Raw genomic sequence first — 15,504 nt, 5'->3', positions numbered from 1 at the left:
AAGACAATGCAAAGATGAACAATGTGAGACTAATAGGCATCACTGAGAAAGATGGAGTTAATACAAATGATATAAAAAGAATATGGGCAGAAGTAATAGCAGAAAACTTCCCAAGTATGAGGAAACAATCTGACATTCAGGTAACCGAAGCATACAGAATACCAAATAACTTCAACACAATTAAAAACACACCAAGACATATAATAGTCAAGATCCCAGATATCCAGCACAAGAACAATATACTGGCAGCCACTAGAGAAAAGAAGCAGATCACATTCAAAGGAAAACCCATCAGAATTTTGGTCGACTTTTCTTCACAAACCATGAAGGCAATAAGAGCATGGAGCAGAGTACTTCAAGTCCTCTATGAAAACAAATTCCAGCCCAAACTACTATACCCTGAAAAACTCTCTTTCAAGTTTGGTGGAGAAGTGAAATACTTCCATTACAAAGAACTACTAAAGAATTTCATGATGGCAAAGCCAACCCTATACAGACAACTAAAAGATATTCTAAGAGGGACCAAAATGATGTGAACTCCAGGAACAAGAAGCAAAGGAACCCACTACATAGGGCAAACAATTAAACACAGGACAAAAAGGAGTAAACAACAGGTAAATAACATGTCAAACATAAGTCAACACATTGCAATTGTAACCATTAATGTAAATGGACTCAATTCACCAATTAAGAGAAATAGGCTGGCACAGTGGATTAGGAAACAAAATCCAACAATATGTTGTATATAAGAAGCACACTTAATTCATAAAGAAATTCATAGGCTGAAAATCAAAGGATGCAAAAAATTACTCCATGCTCCAGAACTTCATAAAAAAGGAAGGGTAAGAATCTTGTTTTCAGAGTCTCAACTTCAAACTAAGAATGATCAAACGAAATAAAGAAGGCTACTATGTGCTGATTAGGGGAAAAAATCAAGATAAAGAGGGAGCATTCATAAATATCTATGCACCAAACACAGGAGCACCAAATTATATTTAAAAAACTCTAATGGATGTGAAAAATCTAATATCAAATACCACAATCTTAACAGGAAACCTTAACACCCCCTTATCCCAAAAAGATAGGTCAACCAGACAAAAAATTAGCAAAGAATTAGCAGAACTGAACCAGAGCTTGGAACAAATGGACTTGGTGGACATATACAGAGTGTTCCACCAAACCACAGTGGAATACACATTTTTTTCAGCTGCGTAGGGGTCATTTTCTAAAATAGATCACATACTGGTCCATAGGTCATCCTTAAGTCTATGCAAGAAAACAGAAATTATCCCATGCATATTATCTGACCACAGTGCAATGAAACTGGAAATAAATGACAAAAGAAACCAGAAAAAAACCCTAAATACATGAAAACTAAGCAACACCCTACTCAGCAACCAATGAGTCACAGATGAAATTAAATAAGAAATTCAACAATACTAACAACTCAATAAAAATTCAACCACAACTTATTGGAATTTATGGGATATGATGAAAGCAGTTCTCAGAGGAAAATTCATAGCTGTGAACTCACATATTAGAAAAACAGAACCGTGGGGCTGGGAGATGGCTCAGTGGAATAAGCGTTTCCCTGGCAAGCGCAAGGGCCTGAGTTCAATTCCTCGTTCTGCAAATAAAAAAAAAAAAAAACTATAGAAAACAGAATGGGAACAAACAGATACCCTAATAGTGCACCTCCCACAACTAGAAAAGGAAGAGCAAACCAAACCCAGAGCCCAAAGGCGGGAAGAAATCATAAAGATTAGAGAAGAAATTAGTTCAATTGAGATGAAGAAAACACCATAAAGAATTAAAGAATCAAAAAGCAGTTTCTTTGAAAGGTTAAATAAAATTGAAAACCCCCTAGCTAACCTATTCAAATAGAGGAAAGAAAAAATTCAAATACAAGTAATAAGGAATGAAAAGATTGTAATTATAACAGACCCAGTGGAAATTCAGAAGATTGTCAATAGCTACTTTGAGAATCTTTACGCTCACAGAATGGAAGGCACAGACCAAATGGACAGATTCCTAAAATGGTACCAACTTCCAAAACTGAATCAAGAAGATATAACAACTCTCAATAACTCAATAACAGCCAATGAAATACGAAATGTAATAAAAAGCCTGCTGACAAAGAAAAGTCCAGGTCCTGATGGATACACAGCTGGAGTCTACAAGAAATTTATGGAAGATATAATCGTTATACTCCTTGAACTCTTCAATGAAATTGAAAAGGAAGCAATTCACCCAAATCATTCCTGGAAGCAAGTATTATACTGATAACAGAACTAGGGAAAGACACAACTAATAAAGAGAACTACAGGCCAATTTCCCTCATGAGCATAGATTCAAAAATACTCAATTAAATCCTAGCAAATAGAATACAGCAAATCATCAAGAAGATTATACACCATGACCTGGTAGGATTCATCCAAGGGATGCAAGGATGGTTCAATATTTGAAAATCTATAAATGTAATACACTACATCAATAGAGTGAAAACTAAAAACTACATGATCATCTCAATTGATGCAGAAAAGGCTTTTTACAAAGTCCAACACTGATTCATGTTCAAAGTCCTACAGAAAATTGGAATACAAGGCCTCTACTTCAATTTGATGAAAGCCATCTATAACAACCTAATGCCTAACATAACTCTAAATGGGGAAAAACTGAAATCTCTTACTCTCAGATATGGTACAAGTCAAGCATGTTCTCTATCACCCCTCCTATTCAATATAGTTCTGAAAGCATAAGATTTCAGAGTCATTAGAGAACAGGGAGAAAAAAAAGAATAACTTTGGGTAAAGAAGAAGTTAAATTATCATTATTTGCACATGACATGATACTTTACTTGGAAGACCCAAAAAATCTCCACCAAGAAGCTACTAGAATTGATACATAAATTCAGTATCATAGCAGGATACAAAGTCAATACCCAAAAGTCAATAGCATTCCTCTACACAGATAACAAACACACTGAGAGGGAAATTAGAGAAACAATACCTTTTATAATAGCACCGCAGAAAAAGAAATACCTTGGAATTCATCTAACGAAAGAAGTCAAAGGTCTTTTCAAGGAAAATTACAGTACTCTGAAAAAAGAGATTGTAGAGGATCTCAGAAAATGGAAAGATATTCCCTGCTACTGGATAGGAAGAAAAAACATCGTGAAGATGGCCATGCTTCCAAAATTGCTTTACAGATTTAATGCAATCCCTATCAAACTCCCACCAACATAACTCCCAGACCTAGAGAAATCATTCCTAAAATTTATTTAGAACCAAAAAAGACCTAGAATAGCAAAGACAATCCTGGCCAACAAAGACAAGGCAGGAGGCATTACAATTCCTGACTTGAAATTATTCTACAAAGCTACTGTGATAAAGCCAGCATGTTACTGGCAATGAAATAGACCTGAGGATCAATGGAATAGATTGGAAGATTCAGATGCCTCTATGAACACACTCATCCACATTATCTTTGACAAAGGGGCAAAACATACTCACTGGAAGAATGATAGCCTCTGTAACAAATGCCACAGGAAATACTGGCTTTCTACATGCTGAAAACTAAAACTTGACCCAGGTCTATCACCATCCACTAAGCTAATGTCAAAATGGATTAAAGATCTAAACATTAAAACAGAAACACTAAATCTCCTGGAAGAGAAAGTAGGAGGAACTCTTGAAGACATAGGAGTAGGCAAAGAGTTCATGAACAAAAATCAAATCACATGGGTAATACTTGAAAGAATTAACAACTGGGAACACCTCTTACTGAGAAGTTTTTGCACATCAAAAGAAATTACCAACAAAGTGAAAAGACAACCCACAAATCTTGAAAAAATCGTAACCATTAAGCACTCAGACAAACGTCTGCTCTTGAGAAGTTGTGGGGATAAGGGAATCCTTCTCCACTGCTGGTGAGAATGCAGACTGGCACAACCATTATGGAAATCAGTGTGGAGATTCCTTAAAAAACTAGGACTGGAGGAGCCAGGGAGATGGCTCAGTGGAATAAGTACTTCCCTGGCAAGTGCAAGGGCCTGAATTCAATCCCCGGTTCCGAAAAAAAAAAAAAAAAACCCTAGGACTGGAAATTCCATGCAAGCCAGCTATCCCCCTACTGGGAATTTTCCCGGTGGAACTGAAAGCATCATATCATAGTGATATATGTGTATCTATGTTTATAGCAGCACAATTTGTGATAGCCAGATCTTGGGAACAACCAAGATGACTGTCTCATGAAGAATGGTGGAAAAAGATGTGGTATTTTCATACAATGGAGTGTTACTCAGCTATAATGAATAATAAACTTGAAGCATTTATATTTAGGTGGCTGCCACTTGAAGATATACTCATAAGTGAAAGACCAAACCCACATGTGTAAATATCATATAGTCTCCCTAGTATAAAAACTCAGAAGAAGAAATATAAATAAAAAGATATAATACAATTAAAAGGAAAGCAAGAACTTGAGGATTGGACAAGGAGAAGATGGCCAGGTGAAAATCTGGGAAACATGACAGGGGCAAAGCCATACATTTGTATGCACAAGATGGGCAGGTCAATCATCCTGGGAAACATCAGCATGTTTTTGAAACTAGCAGTTAATTGGTAGGATTCTCACCCTGACTAACTACACATGCTGACACCTGTGAACCAAGCAACTTCACAGCAGATAGCAATGTGTAATAGATGGGTCACACTTGGAGTGCATGTCATTCTGTCTTATAAATACATTCTTCTTGTCATGACATACCAATTACCATGCTGTCTCTCAAGTAAAATTTTGTTGTTTCTTTTTTCATTTTAAATGGGTAATAAATGAAAAAAAGGCACAAAAAGAAGAAAAAAAAATGTCACAGGACTGTCCTGCTATAATGCTGTATATGGTCAGATTTCTAAATTTCTGCATAAAAAATATGTAATTGTTTAATCATATCCTTTAAAAAAACAATTTTCCTCTAAATTTCATCATGTTACATTAAAATGCTCAAGGGTAACAATTTCTTTATCTGTGTTTTAGTTTCTCCTTTCAAGAGTTCAAGTGTGAAAATATGTGCATGCCACTCTGACCATCCATTTGGATGTTTCTCCTTGACTGATGAGAGTTCAGATCTAACCTATATCTTCCAGATCATCTTCCATGGTTCTAAGAACAGTGCATGGTGTTCTGTCTTCACCGTGCCTAATATTGGTGGATTTGCTTTCCCCATGAATAATGCAAACTTTTTAGAGCACACGCCCTGGTAAGGATTCTTATAACTCTCCAATGTAAACAGCTATTCCCTGATGACAATTCCAACAATAAAGTCACTACTCAGAACATCATGTGAAATCAATTAAATGAAGAGATGGGAAATAAAAGAAATCAAAATTAACAAAAAGAAATGGAAAATGTTTAAAAGAAGTGAAACTAATGGCATAAGTAAGTCAGCAAAGACACTGACCTGAATAAAGAAGCACACAAAGGTATTGTATAGGATGATCAGTTCTCTGAATTGCTTAATTGTACATTTTACAAACAGGGTCTGAAATGTCCAATCACTATGGCTATTTAGAATCCATGATTGATTTTTCTGAGATAAAACAAAAGAGAAAGATAACATACTTGATATTTATTTTTCCACATTGAACCTAAACTCAGAGCTGAGTAACTCCAACATATTCACCAGAGTTTCATTTTATATTCTTGCTATGTGCATGTAATATACTGAAGTGTTTTAGTCTTCCATTTATTTATTCCATCATTCTAGTCATTTTCATAACACCTTTGGTACTCTGATTTGATCCTTATCATATCATCCTTTTTTCATAAACTATTCAGCGATATGAGAATAATTGGAGACCATTTGGAGCATCAGAAGAACTAAGTTTTGTCCATATTTCATCACTTAAATTTTTGTTTTAATTTAACTACTAGTTTATGCAGTCACATGTTGATGTTCCTGAGTTTGAAAGTGGAGCAACTGAGCAAAGAAGTTGAATCAGAAAAGAATTATCTTCCAAAATCAGTGGTAATGTTTTTTCTTTCCAGGACAATAGAACCTGGAAGAGAGTATGAGGACTTGTGTTTCCTGTGCTATCCAGGAGTAGCACTGGCTCTGCCATTGCATGTTAGGAAAATAATCCCTGCTGGACTGTCCCAGATGGAAGCTAGGCTGTAGTCAGCTGTCACACTTCCCACAGTGCACGCCCGTACTTGCTGTCTGATTTTCCAGCTCTGCTGACAATTCTGTGAATTACCAAAGATCTGTCCAGGAAAATCCCTTTATGTATAAATCAGCCAAGGTTGGTTTCTATTGCTAGCCACAAAGTTCACTGAGTAAAGCAGGGATTTATTGGAATCTCAGACCATTAGCGTACTATTTCCTGGAAGGCACTGAAAGGTGCCCTAAATTTATAATATATTTTTTGTCTTAAAAAGAAAAGGTGAAAAGTAAAAAATAGTTGGACTCATTACTCCATATCTCAGTCTCATTCTAACACCAGATCTTGAGTTAGCATAGAAATTCTACTTAATAATAATCCTGGAAAAATTGTCTAAGTAAAACAGTGTAACAAAAGAGGGCTATTACTAAGTTATTCCAGACCTGGTTGTGTTTTAAGCTTACAGAAATCACAGGCAATTTTGCCTAAACTTACTAAATCTTCCACAAATTAGCCAAAACCAAAGGAACAAGGCAATGCAATCCAATAAAGCAGGATTCAGTATGCATATTAAAACTAAACACTCAATGTTAGTGATCTTAGCTCACCAATCAAGACACAAACTAGAAGGTTGGGTCTTTAAAAAGCTAAATCCAAGCATGTTTTTCCTCCAAGAGACTCATCTCATCCAAAACAAAACACAACCTAGAAGTGAAAGAATGAAAGATAGTCCTTCTTGCATCTGGAGCCTGAAAAACAGAAGTAGCTATCTAATTTCCAGAAACATCACACTTCAAGTTAAAACATATCATAGAAGATAGGGATGGTCCACCATACCAATAGAGTGCACAAATCAACAGGAGCAGATAAAAATCATAAATTTAATATGCAACAAATGTTGACATATGCTAATTTATAAAACAAAAATCCAGGACATAAAAGGATGGATAGACACCCGCACAATAAGGTGAGGTGACTTTAATATTACACTTCACAAGGAGATGGGTCATTCAGTCAAAATATCAACAAATAAACATCAGAGTTAAACTACACCATTAAAAAGTAGGAGCTAGCAAATATCTTGAATGCCTCATCACAACAGCAGAGTACAGTCTTCTCAGCGGTACATAGTGCTTCTCTGAAGTAGACCACTTCACAGGCCATATAGCATGGTTAAATAAACACAAAAGTATTAAAGTGATCCACATACATACTATAACGTCATAGTAGAATGAAGCTAGAAATTCACGGCCAGTAAACCACAACAAAATGTAAATATATGAGCATTAAAAAACATAATATTGAATAATTAATGGATAAGAGAAGAAGTCAAAATGTTCTAAGAATAAAATGACAATGAAAACACAACATATCCAAACTGATGGGACACAAAGAAAGCAGTTTTAGCATGGAAATTCATAGCTATGAATGTATGGAATAAAAGAATAGAATGACCCCAAATAAATAACTTAATGTTTGTCTCGGTTACATTTTTCTTGTTGCAGAGACAAATACACAATGTCCAACGTCAAAGGGGGCAAGGTTTATTTAGCTCACAGTTTTTAGAGGTTTCAGTCCATAATCAGCTAGACCAAAGACAGGGTGGATTGTCAGAGGAGCAATCCAAAGGAGAAACCATGCATGGCAGCAGGAAGGAGAAAAGCAAGCAATAGAAAGGGAAGACAAGTCACTTTCTTTCCCTTATACTTTATCCAGATACTGGGATTAGGGTGGTGCCAATCCAATCAGTAGAGTGATCCAGCAATCTCTACCCTTAATACCATAATCCTTAATCCCAGCACTACACTCTCAATCAATCACACACTTTAGATTCAGCCACCTGTAAAAAAGCCCTATGACTACATGAGAGCTACATGGGCACATCCAGACACAAGCCATAGCCGTGATACATCTTAAGGTCTAATAAAAAAGGACAAACATAAATGTGAATGTCATAAGAGGAAAGACATTATAAGAATCAGAGTGGAAGTTAATGAAAATGATACTTTATAAAACTAACTACAAAGGATAAATGTATCAGATATTTATCCTCCTTAAATGGATAAATAAGTATGACATACCTTAAGTAGCTAAAATTGGAGGAAAAAAAAAAAGCAACACAATATATCATTGAATTCTCACAAAACTTCAGAGAGATATAATGCTAATATTGCTCAAACATTTCCTTAAAATTAAAATGGAAGGAGCACTGCCAAATTATTCCTGGAAGTTAGTATTACCCAGATATCAAAACCAGATAAGAACTTAAAAGAAAGAATACTTAGGTCAAACTCTGAAATAAACATAGATACAAAAACTTTAATAAATGGTAGCAAAAAGAATATAACAAATCATTAAAAAGTTAATACATCATAAGCAAGTTGGCTTCATACTAAGCCTGCAAGGATAGTTCAACCTACACAAGTCAATAAATATATCACATTAACAAAATCAGGGACAAGAATCACATGATCATTCAATAGATACAGAAAGAGCTTTTGGCAAATTTCAAAATATGTTCATTAAAAAATGAATCTCGAAGATGGGCTAAGGAGACAGCTTATTGTTCTAAAACACCTGCCCTGGAAGGTTAAACATCCTCAGTCCCACAGGCCATGCCAGGCACACTGAGTGTGCTGTACCAGCCCGAAATTGGGTGTGGTGACACATGCCAGTAATTTCAGCACTGGAGAGCCTGAGACCAGAGGATCTCTATGAATCTGAACTGTGTGGTGAGACTCTGTACCAAATAAATAAATTATTTTTTTTAAAAAAAAGAAGATTCAAAATCTCCATCAAATGATTCTTAGATCTAATGATTGCAAAATGACTGGATATCATATCAATACACCAAAAATCAATAGTATTCTCATACACCAACAATTTATTCACTGAGAAATAAATCAGGATAGCAATCCTATTCACAATTATTTGAAAAAGACCAGCAAATGAAGAACATTCCTAAAATTCATCTGGAGCCGTAAGAGACCTAGAATAGCAAAAGCAATCCTGGACAACAGAGGAAAAGCAGGAGGCATCACAATTGCTGTCCTGAAATTATACTACAAAGCTACTGTAATAGAATTAGCATGATACTGGCATAAAAACAGACCTGAGGGTCAATGGAACAGATTAGATGATGAAGACACAACTACAAGCACACTGAGCCACTTTACCTTTGACAAAGTGACCAAACATTTTCACTGGAAGAAAGATAGCTTCTTTAATAAATGGTGCAGGAAATACTTACTTTCCACATGCAAAAGGCTTAAAATAGACCCCCAAGCCTGTCACCATGCACAAAGCTACAGTCTAACTGGTTCAAAAATTTAAGTATTAAAACAGAAACACCAAATTTTCTGGAAGAGAAAGTAGGTAGAAACCTTAAGTACATAGAGGTAGGTAAAAAGTTCATAAACAAAAAACAAACTTCTTAGGAAATACTTCAGAGAATCAGCAATTGGGTTCTCACCTTTAAAAAGTTTCTTCACAACAAAAGAAATCACCTGCAGAGTGAAAAGTAAACCAACTAATGGGAGACAATCATAGAAGACTGTCTGTCAGACAAAGGACTCCAATCTAGACCATATAAAGAATTAAAAAAAAAATCTCGCCCCCAAAATTCAAAAACCCAATTCAAAAATGGGCACCTGAAATGAATATACACTTCACAAATGACAACATACAAATGGTGAATAAATATATGAATAAATGGTCATTCAAGAGATACAAATTAAAACAATGCTGAGATACCATCTTATGCCAGAAAGAATTGTTATCATTAAGAAGTCAACCAATAACAAATGCTGGAGAGGCTGTGGGGAATAAAGAACACTTTTCCATTGTTGGTGGGAGTGCAGGCTACCATTATGCATATCATTGTGGAGATTCCTCAAAAAGCTAGGATTATAAGGTCTCACTCAAGCCAGCTATTCCGCTCCTAGGTATTTTTTTTTTTTCAAATCAACTGAAATCACCATACCACAGCAATATACAGTGCAATATGTCATAGCTAAATTTTGAAAACAACCCAAATGTCCATCAACTGAGGAACAGATTAAAAAATGGTATTTTTTACACAATGGAGTATTATTATTTAGCTATAAAAACGGTAACTTTGAGGCTTTTGTAGTTAAAAGGATGCAGCTAGAGATGATATTGTTAAGAGAAATAAATCACACGAGCAAACATCATATCATCTCACTAGTGTGAGAACCTAAAAGAGCAATGAAAATCTGAAAGGTACAACAGATATTGGGAAAAGGAAAGAAATTGTTCAATGGGAAGGAAAACTGGGATAGGAAAAAGGAGAAACAAAAGAAGGAAAAAATATATTTAGGTATATGCAGAATAGTTTAGATAATTGTATTGTTGATTTTGGCTGGTCTTTTAAAAGGAGAAGTTATTGTTTAAAAAAAAATTTTACTCAGATACTTTCTCCTCTTTTAAATTTCTTATAACTTCTTTGTTATTGTTTTGTTTTGTTTCTTTAAATAAATCTTACATGTTTATATCTGGTAATCTGACTAACATATAGATAGCATCATGTAATACAGCAACCACTGTTGAATTCCTAATTTGTTTAGTGAAATCTTGTATCATTTCTAATACTTTTTTCCTGTCACTATTTTGTATTCTTTAAAAGTAAAAAGTAATTAAAAAAAAAAAAAAAAAAACAGCAGATGGATGGTGGAAGAGAAAAAAAGGGGACACAAAAGAATTAAGATTTGTTGGGCTGGGGAGATGGCTCAGTAGAATAAGCGCTTGCCTGGCAACCGCAAGGGCCTGAGTTCAATCCCCGGTTCTGCCAAAAAAAAAAAAAAAAAAAAAAAGAAAGAAAGAAAAAAAGATTTTCCCAGAGAGACTTTTGGGCTGGTGAGATGGCTCAGTGGTCTAAAGCACCTACTTAGAATAAGCAAAGCACAGGGACCATGGTTCAATCCCCCAGCACCACATGCCAGCCAGTCCTGCCCCCTGGTGGGCTGAGCTGGCCACACACACACACACTAAATAAATAAATAAATAAACAAACAAATTTTAAAAAGATTTGTTATATACATTTACCAACTCCCATTGATAAATGTAATCATCATGTACTGTAAACATATATTGATAAAATTTTTTTAAAGTTAAATACCTGGGAATTAAACAAAATGGATATATTTAAAACTACTATGGTAAGTGTCTTAGTTACTCTTCTCTCGTTGCTGGGACAAATACCCGACACTCAAAATGAAGGAAGGAAAGGTTTATTTAGCTCACAGTTACTGGAGGTTTCAGTCCATACTCATCTGGGTCCAAGGCAGAGCAGCACAGAGCAGAAAGCAACCTTTCATGGTGGTGGCAAAGAGCAAGAGAGCAAGGGAGGGGTAGCAGCAGCTCAAGCAGCTAGCTTCTCTTCCCACCTTACATTGTAATGCAAATTACCTGCCCCAGGGTAGGGGAAGTACTCACACCTATGGGTACTTCCCAGTATTTACCCACCTATGGGTAATCCCAGCAGTACTAAAACCCATAATCCCAGCCTTGGATCACACATAATCCCAGTAGATCATGAGTTAACACAAACTCTAGAAGTTCTCACCCCATGACTGTATGAGGCTTTGGGGGAACAACTAGACACAAACCATAACAGTAAGAATGCCATGATCCTTGCATAAAAAAAGAAAAACTGTGGATCAATAGAAAAGAATGGAGAAAGCAGAAACAACCTCAGAAGCATTTAATTATATAATTGGCAACAAAGGGGCCAAAAATATGTACTGGAGGAAAGATAGCCTCTTTAATAAATGGTGCTGGGAGGGCTGGCAGTATAGTTCAGCAGACTAAGTGCTTGCTTAGGTAAACACAGGGGCCAGGGTTTGATCCCTGGCACTACATGCTACACCAGCCTAGCCCCTGGGCATGCTGAGCTGTCAGTGGAGTCGGGGTGTAGTGGCACATGCCTGTAATCCAAGTCCTAGGAGGCAGAAAACAGGAGGAGCACTACAAGTATAAGCTGCATAGTGAAACCCTGCAACAAAAACAAAAACAAAAAAAAAAAAAAAAAAACTTAAGAAAACTTAAAAGAATAAAATAAAATAAATAGTGCTGGGAATACCCACATGCAGATTTAGTCCTGACCCATGTATCTCATCATACACTAGACTAACACCAAAATTGATCAAAGATCTAAATGTTAAAACAGAAACACTTCATCTGCTGGAAGATAAACATGAGTAAAACTCCTAAAGACACACCTGGAGAAAGGAGTTGCTAAAGAAAACTCCAATGTCACAAGAACTAATAGAGAATCAACAAATGGAATCATATTAAATTAAAAAGCTTCTGTATATCAAAGGAAATGACCAACAGAAATAATTATATATTGTCAACTATTCCTTAAAGGACTAACATTTACAGTATTTAAAGAACTAAAAGAATTGTACCATCCAAAATAAAAGACCCTTTAAAAAATGGGCAATCAAAATGAATGAGCACTTCTCAGAAGCACACCGGGCCATTAAATACATGAAAAAGTGTTCAGTATCACTACCCATAAGAGAAATGCAAATTAAAATTACCATCTGAACCCAGAAAGAATGGCTATAGTCAAAGAATCTAATAATAAATTCTGGAGAAGATGTGGGGGGGGAAAGAAAGCTTCTCAATTTTTTATGTTAATGTAGACTAGTATAATTACTATGGAATCAGTGTGAAGATCTCTCAAAACAAACTAAGAATTCAAATTAAATTGAAATTCCAGCAACCCCCCTGCTAAGTATCTTCCCAGAGAGTTAAAGTCATCAATGTATAGAACTACACACATATCCACATTAGAGCAGCACCATTTGTAATAGCTAGATCTTGGAAATGGTGTATATGTCCATTGCCAAATAAAGGAATAAAGAAAATATGGTGTTTATACACAGTGGAAGACTTAAACACCTGTCATAACAAAGGTAAATACATGCAATTGGGGAACATAATGTTTACTGAAGTCTGTCAGGCACACAAACTCAAATATCACGATTCACTTATATGAGAAATATATCCATATATACGTAAAGATCAAAATAGAAGTTAAAAAACTAGAAAGTAGGAAAAAGTCCAAATGATTTCCCAAATTCTCTATTCCATTGTTTCAAAAATATTTCAACATATATACTTATTTATTTCATTTATATTTCTAGTTTCTCTTTTTCATTGAAAAGAAAGGTTTCTGTGATTGTTTACTTTGCCTTTGTAAGCAAGAGTCTTCTGTCTGTGGCTTTTACTCTGAGTAACGCTTTGGTCATTCTTTTAAGATTATTGCACACAATGTTATTCTCTCTGTTTCTCTCTCTCTCTTTTTTTTTTTAAAGTGTTTGGTACAGGTCTCACTGTGCAGTTCAGACTCATAGCAATCATTCTGTTTGCGGCCTCACCAGGTCTGGGATGGCAGGCATGTACCACCACGCCCAGTCTTGGTGACCAACTTAATGCCCCTGGGGGCAGGGCCAGTGTGACATGGCATGCAGTGCTGGAGAGGGAACTCTGGTCCCTGAGCTTGCCTAAGCAGGTGCTTAGTCTGTTGAGCTATCTCACCAGCCCTGTTATTCTCTATTTTGTTAGGAAATCTTATTTTAGATTTTCATAGAAGTAAGAATTATTCTTTATGTTTTCCTTTTAATATTTACATGTACTACATAAAAATAAAAATAAAATTTTTAACACCCTATGTTGCATTTTACTATTGATGTACAGGTAAAACTACAATGCATTAGGTGCCCAAAAAATGGAATTGAAGCTAAGTCTAAGCAATTGTATTATTAAGTCTCAGGGAATATAATAGACCATCTGATGATAAAATGAACAATATTTGGTAGAAAATCATGAACAATAAATCACATTTTTGAGAGAAGACCCACTCAAAATGAAGTCTTACATTACTTCCCAACCTATTTTGCTTATAATATTTTTATTCTGCAAAAATAACAGGATTTAAAATATCCTTATGTCTAAAAGGGCTCTTTCATAAATAAAAGTTTTAAGCAAGAAGAAAGCATATTGATAAGCTCAAAATTAACCATTATTTCTCTTTTTTATTTTATGGAAAACTAAAACAGATTTTTGTAGTCAAATAATAAGAGAACCAAAATAGTGATTACACTATTTTGCTATCTTCACAAAGTAGTTTTCTAAAATACAAGACATTTCCTTATAGTGGTAGAAGAAGTCATGGTATATCTCTCAATATAGTAATATCCTTAGGCCAACATGTTAAATGACTCTGCAGGCATCTGGAAAATAGGCGGGATAATCACATCCTTTCTCCCACTGTTCAGCCAAAAGGATAATCAGACAGTAGGAGGACATTAAAAACTACAGAGAATTTCCCAGGGGAGCCCATTAATGCTATGCCTTTATCCAAGTTTACATGTATAATTTAGTGATTTTCAACAGGGATGACTCTCAGGCCCATGAAGCCATGAAATACTGGAGTGGCAGGGGGCAGGGGTTGAAGCCAGAATGACCTGAGGCTGCAGAATGCATTGATAAATAAAAGCTAACAAATGATTCACCATCACCAGGTCAGTTTTACATAGTAATGAATTTCCCACCCAAAATGCAATGTTCATGTTGATGAATATATATTTAGTTTGTTGGTAGAGTTCACTCTATAAATTCAATGCTCTTATCAGGAAATATTCCAGAATTTGTGTTGAGGTATATGAGTTATCGATTTGAAGAATGAAGGCCTGTTTTAGGCTTAAGGACCCCTTACGCTGCTCAGAAATTTCATAAGATCGTTATTCAAATGAGGCTTCACCATTTTCTAATACTCCAAAGTGGTCTATACCACTGATGCAAACTTGAGAACTTAAGCCAATATTGGGTCACAATGAGTGTTTATAGTTTTTCTATCTAATCTCTGTCATAGTTATAGAAGGAAGCCTTTGTTTCTCTTTTAGCATTCTCAAGTCCACAAGAGAGCAGTCTGAGTGTATTAATCACTTCCCTGTTGCTGAGACAAACACCTGATACCAACGATGTAAAGGAGGCATGGTTTATTTGGTTCACAGTTTCCAAAAGGTTCAATCCAAAATCCTCTGGCTCCAAGAAAGAAATGGCATGGTTAAAGGTCAAAGCAAAGGAAAGCTATTTAACCCAGCCTAGCCAGGAAACAGAGGGAGAAGGGAGAGCTGGGATGAGAATACAGCCTTCCAAGTCGTCTCCCCAATGACTCAGCTCTACCGACCAGGGCCCATCCCAAAATGTTAGACTTTGGGGGAGTCATTTTATATCAAAACTATAATACTGAGTGAAAGGAATCTTCTCAGTGTTGCATGTAACCCAACAAATCTAGAGGCTTTACTCTCATATA

The sequence above is a fragment of the Octodon degus genome, unplaced genomic scaffold, assembly GCF_000260255.1.
Source record: "Octodon degus isolate 3935 unplaced genomic scaffold, OctDeg1.0 scaffold00114, whole genome shotgun sequence".
NCBI lineage: Eukaryota > Metazoa > Chordata > Mammalia > Rodentia > Octodontidae > Octodon > Octodon degus.
The sequence above is the reverse complement of the archived record's forward strand: the minus strand, read 5'-3'. Positions refer to the sequence as shown.